We start from the raw sequence: 25,448 nt of genomic DNA, 5'->3' as shown, positions 1-25,448 counted from the left end.
AGGCAGAGATGGAGGTGTGAAGAGAAAGGGAGTGCATAGTTTTTTTACATGCTGTTCATGCTATTTTAGGCTTTGAAGGTATTTTCTAAGCTATTTTTCAGTCACAGAGCAGTTTTAGCATGAAATTCCATAGAGGGAATCCTCCAGTTACTGTCTAGTATTAGAGTTTACATTTCTTTTCTAGATGCTGAAAGTTTTTGAAGTGTTAAATGTTACTAAAAGTTCTACCTCCGTATCTGTAAAGAGCCTCTTAACATTAAATATTAAAAGAAGATGTTACTTTTTCTAGTCATTGGCTATTTTTGCTAAATATTTCATCAAAATAAATTTTTTTCACTAGTAGTGAACGCTGAATTCTTACCAAAGAAAAAGCACAAATTCTTACTAAAATAATAAAAGTGAACTCTAGTTCTTTAGATGACCTTTACTTCTTAGCACATTAAAGATTTATCAAAACCTTTGGTTTTTATTCATTGTGAAGTGCAATCCCAAACTAAATTGCAGGATAAAACATTTTTCTTTAGAAGCTGTTATTTAATGTATTTTGCAGTATTCTATATGGAATACTGAGGAAAATTGAGATTTGTCTAGCATCTTCTGGTAATGAACAGTTCTATCACAGAAGATAGCCTCTGGAGTTGCTTAAATGTGAACTAATTACTCTGGTGACAGTAGTTGCAGACCTTTTGCAGGCAGTCTTGTATAATTTTATGAGTAGCCAAAGAAAATATGTAATATTTTTATAGATAATTGTAATGAAAGAAACTTAGTAGAATAATATTTATTGTTGTGTAGCATTTGAAATAGTCACGACTCTACTACTTGAAATTGGATTTAATAAATTGCCTTACAGTATTGTGAAACTTGCAAATAAAAACTGCTTATTTATCAATGATAGCTTAGTTATGTGATGTTTTACCCAATACGAGAGCATTTGAGGACAACTTTCTATTTTTTCTCTTTTAATCTTTTATTAATATAATTTTATATCAGGGATTTTTCATAATTCAGCCAAAAATGTGCCTTTGTTCTTCTTCCCACTCTGTAAATTACATGAAGTGGATTACAGTATTCCTCAAACATCCCAAAGTGTCAATGGAGGTGACACAAGAGCAGTAAAGGAGAAGTAGAGATCACAGAGAAAGTGGAAAGTTTGCAGCTTCTGTGAAAGGCAATTGCTGTGTTTTAAGAGAGCAGCAGTACCCGAGGCAGTCATGGGAAGGCTACTAATTAGCTGCTAAGGCTACTAATTACCTGAGCTGAGGAAGCACCAACCAGAGAAAGAACTAGAAATTTAAAAAAGTGGACAGATAAGTCAGTAATTGGGCCTAACAGGAAGGTGAGTAAAGACTGGTGTGAACAAATTGGAAAGGAAACATTAAAGCAATAGATCAACTAGTAAACATAGTATATAAACAGAAAAGCTGATCTTCTGCTTTTTATTTCATTTTGAAAATACTTTCATGGTGTCATTAGAGATCATCGACTTGTTTATGGATCTGGCATGTAAAACATAGATTTAGCTCTGAGGGAATGGAAAACAAAGGTTTTGTTAATCAAAAGTTTTGTTAATCAATGTTAATAAGAAGAAATAAAGGCACACCTTTAAGTTAAGATGTACTAAATAACTATAACTGCTATGTAAGAGAAAATTCAAAATTATCCTCTAGAAAAATTCAAAAACAATTATATATCCACTGACCTCAAGCAATACAGCTTCCTTATCTGGACTGAAAAACTATTTCATTTGTTGGTTTGTTGTTTTTTTTTTTTTCCTCTGAATCTGCCAAAGCTCTGAAAGCTTTACAGCCATCATGAGCATACTGAAACCTTCACACAATGTCAGGCAGCTCCTTGCATTTTTCCAGCCTCCTGCAGACTTAGCTTTTGATTCTTGGGTTGTTTTTAATTTGTAAATTCTTTCTTACCCTGCTCTGTGGGTTCCTGTTCCTGGAATAACTGGCTTGCCCTCTACCTCCCTCTCAGTGATTTATATGTCTTCCTCTTTTTCTGTGCTATAGCATTTGTGTTTGATTCAGGCAGTTCTAATATCAACTGTTGTAAAATTAAGATTTCAATTCCCTGTAGAAAGTCTAGAATGTGCACTGTGGTTTACTAGGTCTTTAAAGAAAATAAAAATTGAAGGTGGCATTTGTACTATAATGTAGTATTTGATATATAACCAAACAGACGTAAAAATTTGCTTTTTCATCTGAACATACTTGGTGCATTATGCAATTTAAGGAGTAGAGAATGCCTGAAAATTTAGGATTTTCATGCAGGGAACTTTGTACTTTTGTTACTTTTCTTCTAAGACTAAAAATATACTTCTAAATACATAAATCACTAAAAATAATGTGGGGGTTGGGAAAAGAAAGGCAAGGACTAAAGAAAACCACAAAGATGCTAATCTTTGTTTGGAATTGTATTGCTGCTAACCTTCAAATAAAAAGTAAATATGATAAGATGTATTTAATAGATTTTTATATATATATATATGTAATGCATTTAATATATTGTAAATGCTATAGCAGACTATATAAAATTTAAAAAATTCCATCACATTTTGAGCAAACCTTCAGGATGGCTACATCCTTGATTGTCACTATTTTCCTCAATGTAAGGAGTAATGTAAGGGGTAGTTCTAAGGAAAGCAGCTAAACATAAGTAAACAAAAGTAAGTGCAACTCATATTGCCTGTCAGCACAGGTTTTTGCAAGACAAACTGTGCTTTGTACATGAAAGGGATCATGCCAAATATCTCCTGCATTTTTCTATTCACAATTCCTTTAGGTTTACCTGAATATCTTACTGATGTGTTCTGAAAGGCCAAGTGTTAGCATTCCTGATTGGATCGTCCTGTAAGCACTTCAGTAATTTGATTTAGATTTTCTTGTAGTGATGGCTGACCACAAGATTTTCTCTACTTTTGAAGTGTTTTTATTTTGAGAGTTGATCATGTCCTGATGAAAACAGAAATTCAATGTGTTATACAGACATTCACATTTATAAAGTTATAGGAAGAAACCTTTGCTTACTCTTAGGCAGACGAAGAACAGAAAAAAACCCAGCTAAATAAGTTACCCTCTCTAAGTTACAAACCACTTCTGAATGTGCATAGTCATGAATGTGTTCTGTCACTTCAGCACAGCTCAGTCAGTAAGGGATGACACTGCAGTATGTGGTAAACCTCAGGATACAAGCTGCAGACACAAACATTACCAAACCTTTCCTTGGCTAATGACAGCTCCTTAGGAATGGCGCCACTGGATTGATAGGCACACGGTAGAAAACCCAACAGGTCTAATTTCTGCTCTTTCTTGCCATGGTAAACACTGAAAATTATTCCCTCCCTTTCTCATTTAGCAGACAGAAAAACTTCCCTAATATAAACAAGGCAAGCAAACCCACATTTTAACAACATGCTGCAACACTAGCTTTGGGGCTTTCTGTCATTCTACAAAAGTGTTCTACCCATGTGAAAAACTCCCTAAAAACCCAACACTAATCCCACATACCATTTCCTACATATTTTTAAGTAAGTTTACTAAGGTCTGTACATTTCTATCTGTTATAAAACCCCAAAATGACAGTAAATATTACTTTGGGATCCGTTTCAAAACTGAACAGGCTTTACAATAAAAAATATGTTAATAAACCAGAAAGTTTTTAAATACACATATTTCAAAATTATATTTTAATAGGTTCTGGTTTAGATAAGACACTTTTTCAGAAACATAGAATCTCATAGTATCTGTTGAATTTTTCACACTTCATCTAATGAATGATCTGTTGATATTTCCACACTCCAATTAATCTCTGTGGTCAAGGGTGTTCAGTTTACTTGTAAACAATGACCACAGGATTCAACATGACACAGCACTTTTACTGAATAAAGAATAGCAAGTTGTGAGTAGAATTTCAATTTAGAGTTCAAAGATTGCTGTTACTTTTTGTTCACATTAAAATAATCAGACTTGAGCAGGTTTTCCCAGTAGCTGAGGGCGTGGAGCCTGAAGCCATGTGAGCATGTCTAGTTTGGCATTCTATTTGTCACTACCAGTGACAGGAGTAAGGGATTCTCACTTCCAAGAAGGGTGGCAGGAGTGGATTACTGTCAGGAAGAAAAAGGTGGTGCAGGGAGGGTCTGCTGCCATTTTGCTCTCTGTCTTATGGCTCAGGTGGCACTGGGTGGGTTCCTTGGTGAGTATTGTTTGGAAGTAAATCACCTTCTTTTGCACTTTTATTGTCAATAATATTGCTGTTTCGGTTTCTTTTCTTACCTCATTGCTGTTTTCAGTAAATTGCTTGTATCTCAGCTTGGGATCTCTTGCCTTTTTTGTGTCTTACTGAAGGGGCTGTGGGAAAAGAGGAGCTTGTGGTTTTCCTTTTAGTGGGAGCACTAAATTAGGGAATGCCATTTCTAAACCATGGCATGTATACAAATTATTATGACCTTAAACCATTCCTTTTTACATGGTAGCTGCATTAGCATAAGCCTTTTCTCTCTTACCGTGTATTCTTCCTCCATTTTCCTTCCCTTCCTCCCTTTCTTTTAAGTGTTGTTTTTCTTTCACCAGTGAAATACTTTTTCTTTCTCCCCTTCCAAAACATCATTGCAAGCCTCTTACAAATAGGGAAATGCAGCGAGGTAATTATTTTCTCCTTTGCCTCATCACTGCAAGATGAAGTGGTTTCAGTAGTTGAGACTGTACAAAAAGTGGGTGGGAGTCAGATTCCTCTTATTCTGCTTTTTCTTTTTCCTAGTGCAAAAACCCCATATGGCAAACAGAGACAGCCTCACTTGTGTAACTTCTGGAGAGGCTGAAAGCCTCAATAAAACCCAAAGCTAGCAGTGGATAGCTGCTGCAGAGATCAAGTATATTCTAAAGAAAAATATGAAGTCATTGTAGACACTTATGGGACAAAGAAATTTAATTAATTTGCAGTTTGAGAACCAAAAGGATTCGGATGAACAGGAATTAGACTGGGCAAGAACCAGATGATCCATTTCACAAAATTTTCCATGTTTTCCATGTTTTTTATCTCTTTTCTTGTTTCAAATCAAACTAGAAACATTTTTAAAAGTCCTTCAAAGCAAATTAAACCCCAAAAATATCCAAGTCCATAAAATCAACACATTTTGGTCATATTGAAACTTTTAATTCAATTTTTATGTTTTTAAATTAAGACCAGCATCAAAAGCCTTCCTTTTTTGAAATATGTCTAACTGAAATAAAAAATCTAAAACAAATCCTATTTACAAAATGATGAAAATTAAAATATTTGTGCAAGAAAAATTTGAAATATTTCTGATCACATCTATCCTGATATATTATAAACAGCTACTTCTGTCAGTGGAACTGAAAAGATCTTCAGCTGATTATTTTGAAATTCAGTATGCAAAGATATTTTCCCACCTGGGTTGAGTCACTCAGGAAAACATTTTGCACTTAGTAGTGTTGGAACATATGCTTTAATAATGAAGTGCTGCACCTTTCCTTGAGTGGATGTAAGCAGAAGTGACTGACATATGATAGACTAGTAGTTACTAGGGCAAAAAGAAGGCTTCCCTTTAACACCCTCACCATTACACAGCTTTCTTTTCCCTTCCACATCTCACTTGCCATGGTATCTGATTTCATTAACAGAGGAGTAACCACATGTGTCAAACCATATGTTCCATTTTTCAAATGAAAAATTGGCCAAGATTAATAGCAAAAAATAAATTTGTGGTTAAGTACATAAATTTAGAAGTTAAATGTCAGGATAAGCAATGAAATTTCAGTTTCTGGCATTTTTTTTTTTTAATTTGCTTTTAACTGTGTTGCAAACTGCGACATCAAAATGACTGCATCCTTGGAGTTTATGCTTATGACAAAAGCTAAAATAAAGAAATAAGAATGTCAATGAAGAAATAAATCTGATCAATCTGTCAACCAATTTATTAGTCCCATGTGCTGTGGGACATCAGGTGTGCTTCTCAGCCTGGATGCCATGGGACAGAGAGAGAAACGGCGAGTGTTTCTCAGAGAGGCTTGGGAGAATTTTTAGGGAGTTGTAAGGACATGACAACTTAAGCATAAACAATCTGCAGATGGTGTTTTTCTACTTCTTCTTTCTCCTCGTCTCAAGGACAGTGTGTGAGGAAGATGTTTTTGTGAGTTGGCCAATCAAATAGAATCTATTGTACCACTCTATAAAAACCGCACGGTTCTCTTAAATAAATCCTTCTTTGCTCTTTTCTAAAATATTGCCTCCCACCTGTTCCTGTGTTATTCTTGGTGCAAGAGTGACATCTCAGTTCCTGAAATGGGCATATGTCTTATCTGTGACCTCACTGCTTTAGAAGTTAAGATTGAGGTGTACGGACCTTCCCTTCTTTGTCATATCTGAGTTTCCATGGGAGTAAAATCAAGCTGTGCACACCACAAACCACACATGCCCTGCTTCAGCAACTTCTCTGATCTGAATAACCTGGGGCACAGGATGGGCAAGCATGACTGACAAAACCCTTCACATACTTACTGATTGTTTCAGCTCAAGTGTGATTGGTGTAACCTGCCAAACTAACTACCATACTATATCCAAATTTGAAAAGAAAGGGAAAACTCCAGCTTCTTCACACAGTGATTTCTGAATCATGCCTGTTAGGCATAGTTTGTAGTAAGGGTATCTTGCTATGTGAGGATTATTACAAACAACTTTCAGTTTTTACTTTGAGAGTAAAATGACATTTGACTGTCACAGGAGAGCTGCTTAGCTCAAGATGTTGCAAATATACTGCTCCATTTACCTCATGTGCTCTCTTCCAAAGCATCTAATCCACTTAATCCTAACCTTGTGTAATGACTTCAGAAACACTTTGACAGAGGTAAGGATTAGAAGTCACTATGCACAGTATTCTAAGTGAAAGACACCTAAACAAGAGGGTTTGGAAGACGGGAATTCAGAAATTCTGTAAGAACTACCTTTTTTAGGACAAAACAAGTAACAAGTTTCGACATATACTTTGCTTCCTCATGGATCTTCTCTGGCAAGAGGAACAAACCAGAACTGAGTTCTTCAAATCCAAACTGGGATTTTGAAAAATGAAAGGACATGGAAGATTTCTTTATATCCTTCATTATTTTTTGTTTTTATTTTTGGAAATACTAAACCTCTACTCTGCTAACATTTTGTTTCATCGACTGAGATTTTAAAATTATCACCCGTAAATTTGGTAGGTTAATCTGGTTAACTCTTGGCTACCCAAATGATTCTGTGAATACTCACACTTATAAAATGTGCTCATAAATTGGGGTACTGCCTGCCAAATTTCAGCCCACAGGAAACCCTCTGTTGAACCTTAACTGCAGTGATGCAGTTATGCCTGGAACAGTGCTATGAATGTTGACACCATACTCTATTTGGAGGTGGTTTGAGCCTGAAGTCTTTCATGCATGATGGTACAAGTTTCTGCATGCAGAAGTCCCAGGGAATTTTATTGGAAGACTGAAGGACTGAAATTATGGCATGTGACGGGAAGGTTCCTCAGGGATGAAGAAAATGTGGTTGTTATATTTGACTGAAATACAATGAACATATTGTATTACATTACCCTAAATAGAAGAAAACCTTCAGTACTGAATTATTTGTTATTTTTGGGGTGGAGGGAGGAGGAGGAGGAGGGAGACAATTGGGCAGGGGACTAGGCAAAGACAAATGTACAGTTGCCAACACATATGGAATCACAACATTGTTGGCAAAAAGAAGCATCATGCAAACTGCAGCATGAGTTTAATTTAGAATTTTTATAAGGTATTGTGTCAGTTTTGCACTGTTTTTTTGGTAATGGGGGAGCCACAGAGGTGGCTTCTGTGAGAAGTTTCTGGAAGTTTCCACCATGTCTGGCAGAGCCGATCCCTGATGGCTCTGAAGATGGACTTACTGCTGGCCAAAGCTGGGCCAATTAGGGAGATTGGTAACACCTCTCTGATAACATAATTAAGAAGAAAATCTAAACAAAGTGCACAGGCTTTTTCTTCTAGTCAGAGGAGAGGAGGAGGTGAGAACATGTGAGGGGGAACAGCACGGCGACAGCAAGGTCATTGGGGAAGGAGGGCAGGAGGGGCTCCAGGGGCCAGAGCGGAGATTCCCCTGCAGGCTGGGCTGAGACCATGGGGCAGCAGCTGCTCCCCTGCAGCCATGGGGATCCATGGGGGATGCAGAGATCCACCTGCAGCCTGTAGGGGAGGTGCCCACACTGGAGCAGGTGGGTGCCTGGGGGAGCTGTGACCCAGTGGGAGAGTCAGTGGAGAGAGGGCCCTGCTTCCAGGCTGGAGCAGCCTGCCCTTGGAAGAGTGCACCCCATGGAAAGAGAGACCCACATCGAAACAGTTTTCAGAGCACTGTGTGCCTGTTCAGGCAGGACTGCTGCTTGTGAGAGTTGATCCATGTTGGAGAAGTTAATGGAGCACTGTCTCCTGTGGGAAGGGACCCCACAGTGCAGCAGGGGAAAGACTCCTCTCTGTGAGCAGTGGAAGAAAATCTTTGAGTGACCAACTGACCGAAACCCCCACTCCCTGTCTCAGTGGGAAGGAGGGAGGGGCTGGGGGGAAAAAAGGTGTTTTAAGGGCTTGTTTTACTTCACATTACCCTTCTCTGATTCTGTTAGTAATGAATTCATTTTTTACCTTTAAGTTTTCCCCTTATCCCAGTCCTCATCTCAGCCCATTAATTTTTTTTTCTCCCCTCTGCTCAGCTGTGGCAGGGGAGGGTGAGCGAGTGTCCTTCATGGGGCCTGGCATTTGGCCAGTGTCAATCCACAACAGGTACCCACCAAGCTGAAAAACAAGAAAGCACAAAAATTAAGCCTTGTCTTGTTTTTTGAAGTTTCTCCCTTCACTTGTTCTATGTCACAAGTACTTTTTTACTTTTAGCAGACTCGCAATAATGCCCATAATTCTCTTCATTCAAGTTCTTGTAAAATTTTCTGTGTTATTCAGTGTTCATTTTTATTAAACCAATAACTCTTTGGCAGTTTTCAAACATGATGCCTCCAGTCCCATGTGTTCTAGTCATACTTTTAAACCTTGGATTTTAATACATGATGATTTAGTTTGGGCTTAACCCCAGGTTGGGAATTTTTGAAGTATATCAGCTGGTGTAATTAAAGAAGAGTTAAACTACTAGGGGATGGCTGAAATAGCCAATTAAATGCTTCAGTTTTTGCTTCCTAAGCAAGGTAGAAGATCATTTGCAGATTTTCCATGACATTTTCTTATAAGAAAAGGAAAAAAAAAATTGAGAAATATTCATGCCTCTTTCAAAGGATTCCCTTAAACTCTTCCTGGTGCAATATTGACTAAACAAAACTGTCTTAGTATTTATTAGGGCATCTGATGTGCCATGATCCCACCCTGTCACATTGACTTTCTCTGGAAGACCGCTTTCCACGTTTGGAGTGCCTGTCTGCAGCCAGGTTGAAGAATGTTTAGGAGGTCTGTGCATCTCTGGAGACTGGATTACTGTTTTGAAATTTCTGCTTCCCCTTAGTGAGGTGCATCTGATAGCCCAAAAAAGTCGGAGTTAGACTGAAAGGAGATATAACCTAGGGATAGAATTTTAAATTAATAGACATTTATATGATTGACTACAGGTTTTTTATAATGCAAACATGTTTCTCAGCCACAAAAGCCAAGACTTCTGGGCAACACTTCTTGAATGGTAATAAAATACCTTCCCACCCCTGCCCCCCAAAGCTGTCAAGTTATCTATTTTGAACTTAACATCAGTGTGGTCTAAAGTCTTCCCATGAGTTTGAAGGTCCTGAATGGTTTAGAGAAGGAGAGGGAGATGCTGTAACCCCCTGAACTTTACAGATCTCTTTAGAAGGTGGGTAAATGGTACCTCCTGTGGTGGGTTCCAGTGTAAATTGCTAGCCTACTCCCAAGGGAATAAAGCCAGTACTTCTTACAAATTAAGTTTAACAAAACAGTCCAATGTTGTTGAAAGCAAGGTTTAACTGCCAAAAATCTAAAGTGTGATGCTTTGGAGCTTCACATCATAGCTCAGCTTATTGGCAGTCATAGTCAGTCTGGGTCCAGGTTAGGTAATGGCATCTCAGCTAACATTTTCCTGGAACACTCCTAGTGCTCCAAGCATTTCCTGAAATATGCTTCAAGCTCTCACTGGTAATGGATATCTAGCTTAATAAAGTCCAGGATACTATCAGAAAACATCTTGAATTGATGTTTACTCTCTCAAATGCCAAGCTGCTGGCTTTTCTTGTGTCTGCCAGACATGACATCAGGACAAACACTGGCTAACCAAGCAGGGGAAGAATAAAGAGTTGTTTACCCTTTTTCTGGTCTGGCCCCACTTCCAAATTTGTTCAAGGTCTCCTGGTGTTGCAGCTTGAAGAATGACAAAAGGGAGGAAGACTCTGTTGCAGAAAAGGAAACAAGGCACCAAAGTTTCCCTGCCTCCTGCTTTCATATGAATTCCATATTTGAGAAGTAGGGGGAAGTTCTTGTGTGGATATCTGCCTTTGTGGTTTAGCTGGGTTGGAGATGGATGAAGCTGGTAAGCCCCTGGGCCAGCTCTTCTGTTACTAAAAGTACTGAGTTAGATGCACTGCAGCACACTGTAAGAGGAGGGACCTACATCCCCATTTTCCAGATTAGTTGGTTAGGACCAAACTATTACTTAGAAAAGTACCTAAATTCACCACTACAATGGAGAACTTCCAGAAGTTCTAGGATCTACCTGAAGGTGCTATTCCAAAAACCTGGATTGATGGTTCACCATTCTCTCCATCTTCTCCAAATAATTTAAGTCTGTGCTGCTTATAGGAGAGCCCTTCTTGAGTTTTGTGGATATTGATATTCGTGCTGAGATACCTTTTTTCTTCTTGCACATGATAGAGGAAATTTATATCTACAGCATGAACTTCTATGCATTGACTCTCTCCAGTGGACTGATTGCTTTCCAGAAGTGATATAGGAGGTTACATTTCTGCCTTTCTATCATAGCAAACTTTTTTTTTTGCCTGTTTTTCCTCCTTTTATGGACAAATATAAAATGGCTGCCTTCACCATCGAGTAGGGAAATAGCCCACATCTCTGTTTGCTTCTACTGACCTTCCTCAGCTGTACATTTCAGACTGTCCTGAATTTATTTCTATGTTATCCTCAGTGCTATACTAAGAAACAGCACTTAAGCTGCTCTTATAACTCAACCCTCATACTTTTCTATGTTAGCATACCTTTTAGATAATTTATAAAAGTTGCAGGCTGAATCATACCACTAAATATAACTTTGTGGTTATAAATCTCTATAATTTTTATTTTTCTTGTTTGCCTATCTCAGCTTTTACCCTTATCAGTCAGAATATGTAATTCTTTATTGAGATCAATGTTTACAGGATCAGCACCTAAACAAAAAAATACCTGAAAAAGATATTCTAAAATGGCAGACTCCACCAAGAGAGCTAATAAGTAAAATGATTTCAAGTTGCTTTACATACTTCCCAGCTTTTTTCTCCCCCAGATAAATAAGTAATTCAAACTCTCCTTTTTTTTTTTTTTTTCCACAGAGGGATAAAATCTGATTGCTTTTGAAATTAATTAGGGAGATAATTATAAATTGCACAGTACAACAAACAGTGATTAATTTGAAATAATTTTGGAACTATAAAAAAAATCATGTTTCTAATAACATATATTTCTTCTGCAAGATAAAATTACACAGTTCTTTTGTATGAGAAAGAATATTCATGATATATTCTATATTTGAAACTTAAATTAGTGATAAATAGTGATTTAGTGATAAATATCCAGCCACAATACATCCAGATAATCATACCAACATGAGAGATATTTCCAAGTATCAAATAAATAGTCTGATTTACAATAAAGCCCCATATTCAACTTTTTAAAAATGAATCGTCTTCATCTTGGATCCAAGTAAATATATTGGACAAAATATGTGAATAGTTATGGAAGATCTTTAACAGTTTCCAGACAAAGCTCTTTATGCATATAAAGGGGAAAAAAATTAAGACATGATTTAAGGTTTCCTTTAACAGGGCATGTTTTTTGTTTGTTGGTGTGTGGAGTGTTTTTAACTCTGGAATGTAGCTTAAGCAATCAGAACCTGAAAGCTTGACATTTGGTAGTTTTGTTTCAAGCCTTTTTCAGTCCTCCATGTTCCACAGGGAAAGGAAAAACTTATATTCTTTCTGTCTTCCTGAAGCCTTTCTGCAATCACAGAAATCTTTTTAGATATTTTAGACTTGTTGCTGTAATCTGGAAATTTATACTGCAAATCAAATGAGTTACAAACCATGTCAGATGACTAATGTAGAAGGCAAATTTGTTATTTATTTATGGATATATCACTTTTAACACCCTGACCAACAGAAAAAAGAGTTCTCAACTTTTTGTTCACAACATTTCTATGCTTCTTAACTAGCTGTCCATCAGTGTGAAGCATACTGTCAAGTACAAATAAATAAGAGCATATTTACTTTAGCTGCCAGAAAACTTGACATGGTAAATGAGTATTTGGGGAATAGTGCAGCACAAGGTAACCTGCCAGCAGAGGTTGACTGTGCCATTATGTGCAAAAGTTTCCTTTTCCATTACCTTAAAGTGTAAAATTAAATCAATATAAAGAGAGGGGGAAAAAAGGTGATTTGCATGTAGACAATCTAAAATGGATTTAGAATAAATTGAAAATTTCCTTTCAGGAAGAAAAAGAAATCTTAGGATTTAAATGAGGATCAATTGGGCAGCTTCAGTCCATTTTCCTGTACTTCATGTCATCCAATAGGGTTTTATTGTTTTCACTTGCTATTGTAAGTGTCTCTTCTATTTTTTTAGCATTTCATTTCTTCCATCTCTTCTCCTGTCTCTTTGCTTCCTGTCTCTTCCCTGATTTTGGGATTTCAAATAATAAATAATAATTTATTATTATTTAATGATAAATAATTTTGGAATGATTTTGGCAAGTTTTGGTCCTTTTTGCTGCACCTTCCATGATTTTGTGAGAATACAATATGATCTTTGAACGAGTCAGTCTGATCCATGAAGCTGTGGTATGTTCTAGCACAAAACAGAATCTGAGTTTTTTGTCCAAGTCCCACCCAAATGCAACTCAAAGCGATATTGAAAAGATTGAGCAACAATATTTCAGTTCACCACATGAAAATTACTTATAATTAAATATATTGAATTAACAAGACAGAGAAATAGTCCATGTCTGGAAAAAAAATGGGAGTGATGACGTACATTGAGGGAGAAAATACTCAAGCTAGCCAATGCTAATTTAAAAAAAATAGCATTCTTTTTGCACATGCCTGGCTTATTATTCAAAAATGTATATTTTTGTTTTTCTACCCATCATGCAAATATTAACTTGGCAAAAATTGATCTCTGCTGGATGGGATATTTGCACTGTAGTAGAAAAATATATCTTGGTGGGGAGGATGTCAGGTATGATTGAGAAAACACAATGGGCTTATGTTTTCTTAAGAAAGTATATGCTTTCCCTTACTGAATTTATTATAGTAGATTTGGTAAATGTCAGAACTTGTTTAGGTAAAGGTTTATTTTCTGTGTTCAGAACTGTATCTGTAAGGAGTTTTCTTGCAGCTAATTTAAGTCATCTTTCTAAATGTATTCTGTAAGAATCAGAAATTCCTCATTATCAATATTTTTTAAAAAGTAAAGAAATTCCCTGAATATGCCTTGTCACCTTAGGAAAAAAACTATAGCTGTAATTTGTAATTCCTTGTCATAATTTTGTAGATCCTTTTGTCACATCTTCGATACTTTTGGGTTGCTTTTCCTTTCTGTGGATGTAGAGCCCATTGTTGCAATCACATGCTGTGAATATTTAAGCAATTTCTTAAATCTCCTCAGAAATACCTATGAGTGTTTTGTCCCAGTTTTGTATGTCCCTGGTTTCCACAGTGCACTCCCTCCTTTCCTGGCTGCCATCCAGCTCTTATCTTAACCTACAGGGAGGCTGCAGGTGGGGCCAGAGGCACTGCAGAGGTGTCCTGCAGTCCAGGCCAAACCCAGCCCTAAGAGAAGAACAACAAGGTTTATTTTCACAAAATAAACATTTTGACTAGATCAGAGTATGAAGACCCCCTTAATTTCTCAGGAAGGAAAATTCCATTTCAGTTATCTAGGTGCCTGTTTGGAGCTTAGGAACAATCAAGCCTTGATGGCTAAGCCACCCACCTCGTCTTCATTTAAAAGTCCTTTAGAAACACTTGTTGACTGTGATTTGCCTTAACAGAGTCCTTGAAGGCATGGAATGCTGGCTCATGGACACTTTTTGTCCACCAGGACCTCCAGGTCCTTCTCTGCAAAGCAGTTTTCCTGCAGGTCAGCCCCCAGCCTGTACTGTGCCTGGGGTTATTTAGTACAATTAAAGGATTTCAGTGAGAAATGCCTGATATAAGGTCAAAGAGCCAAAGTAGTTAAGATATAGGAAAACCTCTGACATAAGATTTCCCATCCTATATTGTTATAAAACCAGGTATATCCATAATATATATAATTAAGAATAGAACTTCTCAGTCATATTTTCAAATTATTTCATTAATAATTTTTGAGAAAAATTACTTTCAAAATTCAGGCATGTATGCTGGTAGAAAAGAAAGACTATTCTCTCACCTATGCATGGTGAAAATATTATATTCATGACTTACTGAGAGTTCAAAAGCATCACCATTTTCAATAACAGGGAAACAGTCAGTTATCTTAGAAAATGGCCAGTTACTGCAAACTACTGTGTCTGCAGCAAAAATTAGACATGCATGTCATTGGGAGGAATCTCCTATATTTTCCAAGCTTGATCTCAAAACTTTTCACAAACTCAAAATGTTTGTACATTTGTACATTGTAATGTACAAATGTATTATTTCATTCCCGTTTAGGACAATATTGGTACTTTTGGAGAAGTTAGCATGTCATCCCTAAAGATGGTAATTGTCATTGAAAGGGTTTTGGGTTGGAAAAGTTGCAAAATCAATATTTTCTGCAGTCTTGGGAATTGCTGACTTAATCTGCACTAGCATGACATGAAAATGGACTTTACAGTCTTTGCATTCTTTAATTTATATCCTAATCAGGATGTAACTTTTCAAAATTAATGGTCTTTTTTTTTGATGTGAAATAATGTAGATAGCTGTTGACGAATGAAATGGAAGTGGTCTCACCATTTTATAGTCAGGAAAAGAGGGAAGGAAGTTGTGGTCATGCAAATGTGCTAAGCAAACTTGAAAAAATCCCCAAGATCACGGATCAAATTGAAGTTTCACAGACCTGGAAGGATGTTTCTGGGATAAAATTGGATCCAGCTGACAGATGTAATGTCTCAGAATTTATTAATCCACGTTATTCAAATAATTTTCCCAAGTTTATTAGTGCTTCATCCTGCTGATGTGTTAAAGCTTCATTTGGACAATTTGTTTAAATAGAAACTAGAGTGTTAATAGTTCCAAATTATTTTGAGGATTCGACCGTGACATGGAATCCAAGGAAAGAAGGAAGTTGTTCCTTTCCTCTGAGGTTTTCAATGATCCTAATGAACTGGTTGTCTTTAGTGAATGCAGAGTCATAGCTTTTTCCCCCCACAAAAAATCAATTCTAAGGGTTTCTGTAATAATTATTCAGAAAACACCAGAAATCTCACCAACTAAAACTGTGGGCATAATCTGTGTTTGCCCTTTATTTAACAAGCAGTGACTTTATTCAATAGCATACTATTGCAATGGTTTTCAGCACTTATTGCAAGATACCAGTAAAGGCAAACACAAGTGTGAATTTTAAGTAGCAGGAAGAGCTCAGCTTTCCCACAAGTCCTTATTCTTCTTTTCCTTCTTCTTTCTCTTCTTCCTTTTTCCCTTCTGTTTTCATCGGATGTAACATCACTTTTATTTACAAGGGAAATTTTTATTTATTTGATTTGCTGAGAAATTATTTCAGATCACTAATTTCCTGTTCAATAGGCCTGTATTACTTTAGTCTGTAGCCAGTCTTGTCAAGAAATTGATTAGGAATTACAAGGTGCTTGCTGTACATTTTAAAATCCAGCTGCATATTCTGAGTTTGATATTTTGCAATAATAACATGTCTTTTAAGGTTTACATTTCCTTTGGAATAATGCTATTCATTTAAGGACAATTCAGATGGGAATGAAAGTATGGTTATCTTTTCCTCTGCTGGTTAGTAAAACTGGTATTTAAGAAGAAAGAAATTTTAAGCCTAATGCTGGTAAGTGCCATTGATCAGCTGATTGTCAGCTTGGCAAGGCAGAACACAAAATTGTCACTCTGTGGGATACACTGCCAGTAACTTAATTGTCTGAAAGTATAAATCTAAATATCTCCTTTTGGGATTCCTCTATTATTATTAATGAGACGAAGACACTTTAAGGAAGCAATTAATCTTGAAAGTTTCTCTCTCCACTGAAGATTAAAAGAGGTATTCACCTCAGCTGTATGATTTTCAGATGTATGAAATGGGGAAAATGAATGCAGCTTACTGCTTCTTTAACAATTTGTAGCTGAGCAAGCAAGATAACATGATGTACCAAGTTCTCTGTGCATCCCTTTCCTTTATAAAATGGTGATCCATGAGCACAAATATTTTCAGAACTATTTTATGGCTTAACATCTGATTTCTGCTTTCAAGTGTCACTTTTATATCTATGTGTATTTTATATATACATAACATATAATATATTAAATTCTCTGACGTATAACATCCCTCAGAAGTAAATTTTATTATGAGATCTGGAAAGGCTGTGGGTTGCACTCTTGCTGTATTCCCACATGTTAATCCTTCCCTTCTGATTTTGCAATGAATCACAGAGTGATAGTTTTCTCATGGAAGGAGACAATTTTATGGCCTCAGTGTATGTTGCAATGCCACTTGAAAAACACAGTATTGGGCTGCTATTTGGTAGTGCTGTAGTGTATATATAAAAATACAGTGTGATAAAATATATAGACTGAATGGAAACTCTGCAATGTATGAATTATTTTCAACCAACATCTAACTGGAGCAGAACCAGAGTATCAGGGAATTAACTGCCCAGCTGCAGACAAAGGGGAAGCAAAAATGGAACTTGTCTAATCACTAGATAATTTTATATTTGTTTCTCTCTTGTAAAGTGCAAAAAAATTGGAGATGTTCATTTTGAGCAGAATATGATATAAGGTAGAAGACCAACAGAGCTGTTCCTTCTCAGTTTAATTGGTTGCATAGGAACCTATTTCAACTCTCAGAAAAACCTAGAGCTGTTGACAAAAACATTCCTAAAGAATGTTTTCTCTGGCACCTAATCCATGGGACTTACAGGACTATCAGTTTGTGACTATGCACTTGTTTGTCACCAAGTCAAATAAAGTAAAATCTGGGCATCTCTATAGAAAGTGCAGTAAGTCTGATCAATGGCAAGAACTATCACTGCACTATTTCAAAACATGAATGCTCTTGTAAAAAAATGTAAACTGTGTATTTATTTACTTTATAGTTTCAGAGAAAATAGAGAAAAACAGCAGAGTACTTGCATACAATGTTTTAGCTATCATACACTTGGACCTCTCCCCTGTTTCTGCCACACAAACCATGTCCAGACTTGAAGTCCTGTTCCAAATACTAAAGAAGGATATTATTGTTTGTTTCAGGAAAAGAAAAGCCTTATATTTGTTGAAGCAACTGAGAAAGAAAAGCTAGATTTATTTACATTTTTATGTCTTCTGCAGAAATCTGACACCTGACCCACTGTAATCTTGAGAAAACTTTACAATTATTTACTTTTCTGTTCTTGTTATGCCTTAAAAGGTTCTCAAGAATACAGTTAGAATATTTTTATATTTATGGGCTGAATTTTATATTTATACTAATTGGAAATTCATTTTCTCATATATTTTATCAATATGAAAACCAGAAATAAAATATTCAGCTGGTCAGATAATTTCATTCAAGAAAGATTGTGTTTCAAGACTTTGGAGTAAGAATAGCATCTTTTAAAAAAGCTGAAGCTGGGAAAATATTAAAATAAACTCCAGGGTTAAAGTCAAATTTCATACTTTGTTGATCAAACATAAGAAAGACTTGTATATCCAAAACACAAACCCAAATAATTAATGCCACCTGTGAAAACTGAGGAAGAGGTACAGTTTCTTTGTTTTTTTATTTCTTTTCACACTAAGGTTTGGGGTTTTTTAACAAGAAAGTAAAAATGTATTTCAATTTTCTGTGACTGTGAGTGAAAATATAAGCAGATTTAGAATGTTGATTGTGTGTTATGCTCTCTCCAATAATCTGCATTCAATTTTTAAGGTGCAGTGTTCATGGGCTTCTTTCGCTTCAGGTATTTTATATTAGTTCCTTCTCGCTAACTTTCAATGTGTTTAACTTAGTGTCTTGGGATCCTGATTGTAGCCAATAATCTTGTGGATTAAAAGTAGATAAAGGTAATTGAAACTCACTCAAGGTCATGGATGTCTTAATGGAATTTTCAGTTTCTGTCCAGGATGTGAAAATCCCTGAATTTTCATTCCACGTCCTGCATAATTCCTTTACCAATTGTGGAAAGAAATATGAAGAAAAACAGGAAGTCATGGTTTTGTTGAGAGGGAATACTGTTAAAATTTTTTAGAACTCAAGTAAGATTGAAGAAAATCTCAGTTGTCCTTTGGTGGTATAAAATACAACATAATTATAATCACTTGGAGAATAATTTCTCTCTGGAAGGAATGAGATGTGCCACTCTCCCTGTTCCAGACCAGGCAGAGCAGAGCTAAGGGTCACCAGCACTTCCCACACCATCCTTTTGAAGTAAAGGAAGTACAGGTTCACAGCTCACACACCATAATGGCATGCTTTGAAACTCCCCAACATCTCCTTATATTACAGATTCAGGACAAAATGTAGTCTAGATAACCAGAATTTGTTTATTTCAGTGATGCAAAACATGAAAGGACTCATCATTTTTGCTGAGCACTTTCATTTCCCTTTAGTTGTGACTAACTTCTCAAAACTGTGACTCAGAAGTTTCCTTCATTGTGACGAGTATGCTGAACTGCTGTGTTCTGGTCTTCCTTCAAATACAGGATTTCAGCCAATTTTTAAGTTCAGTTTCACAAAAGGGCCCATACAGAATATTCCTCCTTACATAACTCTTCTTCACCATAACAGAACCTTTGAGACCACTGTGTTTTCAAATACATATAAACTCTACTGCAGCAATGAGTAATACACTGTTCATTCCTCTTTCTTGCAAATGAAATGAAATTATATCATATTGTTTAATTATATTCTTCAATACCCATAAAATGCATGAGTGTATGCATATACATGCATTTTACATGTATGCATGTGTGCATACATGGTATGTAGGCTAGCACTCTCATCAGATGATGAACCACAGAAGAAGAATAGATGGATCCTAAGCATCCCTGTGTTTGCTGAGAACCTTGATGGAGTTTAGACATAAGGATAAGTGGAGTGAAAAAATTCTCTGGCTAGAACAACTGAACAGAAAATGTCCATCACTAGGTCCTGCAGATCAAATTTAGGTAACTGTGGAGCCAGCCACTGTGGAGAACAGCTGGTGTGAATATTTTTTATACTGCAGTTACCTAAAATACAGACATGTCACCTTACCTTGCCATCTGTCATCTGCATACATCCTCTGCAGATGGTTGGGCTTTAGATGAGATATGGTGGGGAAGAGGTCATCATCTAAGTTCTAGACATGTTACAAAAACTGCAGTGGACTAGACAATATTGTTGTCACAGAACAATAGCAGAACACTGCATCTGTGCCCACTAAAGACAAACTTTAAATTGATTATCTCTCTCCTACATGTGTAAACATTCATGGGATTTCTTTCATTTTATTTATTAGTAGTGTGTGTGTGACAGGGAAGAGTTTCTTGGCTGCCAGAGGACAGTATCCTCCTGCTCATGAAAGGAGGCCTTTGTGGCTTGTGGCACTGAATTCAACTTTCTTTTCTGTTTTGATTGTGAGATTTTTTTCTGAGGACTTGGCAAATGATTTGAAGAATTAGAGAGGCTCCACAATTCATTGACTGAGTGTATTGAGCCCTTCACTGCTCTGTTTCTGACAGCTGGGTTTTATCTGTGATGGGTTGCCTACTACCATTTTAGATGTGGGATTTCCCCCTAGATAAAGGAAAGTTCTTGAACTGGGCTATCTATTTCTGACAGGAGAAGCTTTTGTCTTGGATCTATGGTTGTGGGCTTTTTTTCATTATTTTTATTGTTTTAGAATAACTCATGTTTAAAGATTAATGAGAATCTTAATTAAAGTTTCAAAGTGATCCTCAGAGATTTTTAATGTCTGGTTATTAAATATTTTGAGCCTGAATGTTTCTTTGTTCATATATTTCAAATTTTCTCCTTTTCCCTAGCTCATTATACCATTATATAATGGCAATGACAACTTAAAAATATATTTTCACCCATGATAGAGCATCCCTTTGTCTAAATCAGTACTATAATATTTTTGCCACCTGAGATTTTGACAGAATTGTTGCCAATCTTATTTTTTCAGCTCTATCTCTATAAAAAGAGATAGAAAAAAACTTTTATAAATCACTCCTTTCCACCCAACTACACTAATTGCTTTGAACTTACAGGACAGAGTGTGGGAGGAAATGTGGTATAATTAGCTGGAAACTATGTGAATGCTACCTGCAGATTATGCACAACTTCTGGCAATCTGCTTTATTACAGCTATCTTGGACAAATATCACAATATTGAGTCCTCTAGGAAAAATGCAATAATGTTGGAAATAGTTTTTAGTTTCATTTTCTGTGATTTCCATAATGTAGAAGTCTTGCCTGTCAGTATTATCTTTCTTTTTTTAACTGGATATTTCACATCAAATAGGCAGACATTTCTGATTATTTTAGACTATGGCAGAATCTGTGACCTTCTCCAATTATGGTTTTCTTAATTTAATTCTGGATTTAAATTATCTTTTGAGTTGAGGAAAGTGACTATTTTTAAAAAAAGTGTGGGATTTGCCTCTTGCATTCATCAAGCTAACACAGATAATTAGAAAAAGGTAACAACCAAAGCAATACAAAAATCTTAGCAACTTCATAAAATTCACTAGGTGCCAGTAAAATTGATAGAAAGTAGTGTTGTCCTTGCATTATGCTTCTCTTTGTCCCTCTCCTCCTTTCTCTTTCTCTGCTTGCAGTCATAGCATTTTCTCTAAAATTCTGCCTTCTGTAGAATAAGCATCTGACTGCACATCTGGAAAGTACAATGAGTTCACTAATCTTGTTAATGAAATCTGTGAGAGTTAATTCACAGATGTTGCCTGTACCCAGTTCTTTTCTAGAAGGGATTTTACCTTATGCTTGTGAGTTTTAAACTGATTAAAGTTGGTGTGTTTATTGCAACTAAGGAAGTGGCCTCTCTTTTTCTGTGTCTGTGACAAGCCAGGTTGGTGTTTGTGTAGGTGGTTTCCAAAAGCTATCCTAGTCCAAATCCACCATATATCATTGTATTCTGGCTTATCTTTATCCACACTGAATGGTGGCTGGGTCTGTAAGACATAATATGTCCCACAGGCCCTTTAAACTTGCCTGAAAAAAGCTCCTTTAATGGTAGACATGAGGTTGAATTTCCCATGAGTTTTCCAAGTAAAGCAACACACAGTGTAACAGCAGGACCTGAACAGAACAGTTGGCTGAAAGTAGGAACAGTTAGGACAGAAATAAATTGTGAACAATTAATGTTGAAGTGGGAAAAATATATTCATATAACCCACAGGCTGACAGTTGCAAAGGAGGTAGGCATCATACACATGGGGAGCAGAACTGATGTTTGTCTGCTGAATTTGTCCTGGTGATTGCTAGCCTCACTCCCTGCAATAGCATTGAAAGTCTGGGGGATTTTCAGTGGAGGAGATATGTACAATGTGCAGCTCTGATTCATTTATGCTCCAGTGTTACAATGCTGTTTGTCTGCTCTAAATGACATTCACTGCTGCTCCGTGCATATATGGCTGGCAAAGCTCTCCAAAGGTGATGAACCTGGTGACTTCACTGACACTGATCCATGGTGAAGTGACAATTTGCTTAGGAAGAGTGTTCTGACAGCTTTTTCCTCCCCTCATTTCTCCCTCTGTCACAAGCTCTGCCTGTCTCAGCCAGCTCACATAGTGCAGGGCTGAAAGGATGTGTGAGCTCAACCCTGGGACTGTGCACATCACACATAGCTCAGGCAAACAGAAAGTGGCAGGAGCAATAGGATGTCATCACCACAATGATCAAGAGAGATTTTGTCTCTCCATGCTCCTGGCACAGTGCAGCAGCTGCTAGGATGTTTAGAGACAACATCAGGCCTTGGAATCCCAGCTTTGATGTTGACAAGGAGCAATAGTCTAGGACACCAAGCCTCAACACTCCTCAGGAAAGATCTGTCAGAGCCACCTACACAGGGCAGTGCAGCACTGTAGAGTAGGGTAACAAGTAGGTCTTCTTATTTAAGCTCTAATTCATTCATCAGGTATCTGTAGCAAGGAATATATTCAAAGAAAACTCTTAGCAAAACATTGCTTTAAAAGTTTCATTAAAGATTAAAATTATTGTCACTTGAATTTGTGATAGATTTGGCAATGATAAATTATAACTGCATTTTCAGACTGCTTTTGGCACATAACCTTTTTAGCAGTTGGAAAGGTGAGAATATAGACCAGTAATCTCTCTACTCTGTAGGTCTGAAGTAGAAAAGGGAATTGGTGTGAGTAAGAACCATTTAACAAAGTAGAACTAAATAAATGCTTTCTGAACTTTTTTTAGTTAGGAAAATATATGCAGCAACCAAATAAAGAAATTTTCCAGCAGCTCTGTGAAGAGGACCAAGTGAAGGAAGGCTACATACATCACTTATGGAAGCTTACTGTTAAATACAATGGCTTTGAGTCTTAAAGTCACTTTTCATACTGATAGTTAACATACCCTAGGAAAACATTGGGCTTCCAGCAGCTCTTTCTAAGCTATTGAGACAATCATCAGGGAATATCTTTGAAGTGTTAGTTCATGAAGTCTAGTCTAGATAATTTTACCATTTATAAGATGCATTTTGATTCTTTGCAGCTCTATAATTTGCACTATACAAACAATCAAAAGCTTTTAGTAGGATTCTTATTGTTCGGATTTGCATCATAAAGTTTGTGGTTTTGACTAAGGCAAGATAATAAACTGCTTTACCATGAAGGGAAATAAATTGTAATTCACTGCTTTTGGAGAGTTAAACTTTGTGAATTCCTTTCTTATGATACAGCCATCTTTCCATTAATGTTTAATTTGAGTTATGAAATAATTGCATTATTTTTATTTCAGGCATGTGTGCAAATGTTTTCAATGCTTGCAGTGGTCACAATTTCTCATTTTTATTGATGCAGTTTTCTGAAAATAAAAACCTGTTTTCAAGTGAGATAAATTTTTCTATTATTCATTGTTTATTGCATTTCATGTTGTTTCTGGGTTTTAAAACTCTGCCAATTCTTCAATTGACACCATGACAAGGAAAAAAATCCAAGTGACAGCAATTCCCCTGTATGCACTGCAAATAGCCTTTATATATATATATATATATACATATGTATATATAGTTATAGATATATGCTTGTATTAAGGGATAGCAGAGGCCTAATTTTTCTAACTTCTGTCTCCCCAAATCTGGCAAAATTCTCATAGGAATAAGAAGTGTTTTGCAAATTTGTAAAGAAGGCAATTTTGAGACTTCATTGTAGACCTGAATCTATCACTGAAGAATCATACTGAGGTATCCTAAAAAATGCTTGGTTTTCACAGAATGATACATTTTGTTTGGTAAAATTTTCTTTTTTACCAAATTTCTTTTAATAATTTGTTTCATTACACTCAACTGCTTAGAAACTTGGCAAGTGGAAACTTAAATAATATGTACATCATAAATACTTCACTTATACTAGGATTTACTTTGAATTTTTCCTCAGCATGTTGGTGACATGTAAGCGACTTTTCCCCTTATTTATCATAACCTGCAGTTTGCAGAAGAGCCTTCCTTTTACTGTTTGTTTTTGGTGGATTTTTTTGGGGGTTTTTGTTGTTTTTTTTTTTTGAGGGACTTTCCACATTATGCTGTGGAGACTATTCAAATTCAGTCTACAATTTGAAATTGGAGGCTGAATTGAAATTGCAAATTTTATTTGAACATTAATACTTATCCCTGATGGAGATAATGCTGACTCCTGAAAGTAGGTACAAGATAATACTCAATTTCTTGTCGCTGAATTTCTTAGGCTGAACCCATATGAAAATATGCAGGCCTAAAGGCAAGACTAAGCCTAAAACTGTCATCTTTGACTTGGCTTCTGCTAAACTATACTGCTTAAGTATTTGAATTACTGCCCAAGCAGCAAATTATTCATTATAGTAATTTGCATCAAAGTGCAAGGCCACAACACAGCTGAGGTGCTATCTCACCTCAGGGCACCTCTCCCTACCTTTCTTTAAACTACTTCTGGGAGCTCAATAAGTGCAATTAAGAAATGTTTCAGTGCAACAGAATCAAAGAAGTCTATACAAATGCAAAATATATATGTATGTGTCTATTTGTTCTTTAACCCTTGTTTGGAAAGCAAAGGGTGTCTGCTCTGCGAAGAAAAGCAAGACAGGAGGCAAAGATCATTGGCAATGCAGGCAGGAGAGAGTCCACACTGACAGAGGAGTCCCATGGCAGTCCCATGGCATCCATATGCAAAAAGTTGACCAGGTCTGGTGAAGATGACCATAGTCAGACACCACAGCTGGCCAGGCAGGTCTTCAGTGGCAAGAAATTCCCTGGGTCAAGCCATGAACTCAAGTTGGTAGGTCAAGGTCAGCAAAGGAAGCAGTTAGGCACAAACACTCCTACAACACTCTGACTGTTCTCTCTGAATGCTGGAAACTTTAAATGCATTAAACAAAATAACTTTTTATGCTGGAGTTGGTTTTGCAGTGATGATGATTTGGCTTATTAACAATGAACCTGGTGGATACGACAGCTGCTTTTTTCTCCAGAGAAGTATAAAAATTATTGAAATCTTTAAAGAACAACTAGCTTAAATATCAAGAGTTGCTACTGAAAATAGTAAAGTCTGGAGGATTAAAATTGAGCAAGGGCATTTTAAAAGTTCCCATAGTAAACAAAATATAGGGACAGAGATTGCTTAGAAATCTTCCTACAGACCTATACGAAAAAAAAAAGCATTAAAAAATTTCAGGAATACCCAGAGAAGAAATCTTAAGCCTGCTCCTAAAAAGAAGCCATAAAACAGATAATGGGATCAAGTACTGGTTAATAAGAGGCTCAGAACTCTAAAGCTGGGGCTGAGACATTTGTTATTGAATTATCACTCTTTTTTAAGA

The sequence above is a fragment of the Serinus canaria genome, chromosome 1A, assembly GCF_022539315.1.
Source record: "Serinus canaria isolate serCan28SL12 chromosome 1A, serCan2020, whole genome shotgun sequence".
Taxonomy (NCBI): domain Eukaryota; kingdom Metazoa; phylum Chordata; class Aves; order Passeriformes; family Fringillidae; genus Serinus; species Serinus canaria.
This window is presented reverse-complemented; position numbering follows the sequence as displayed.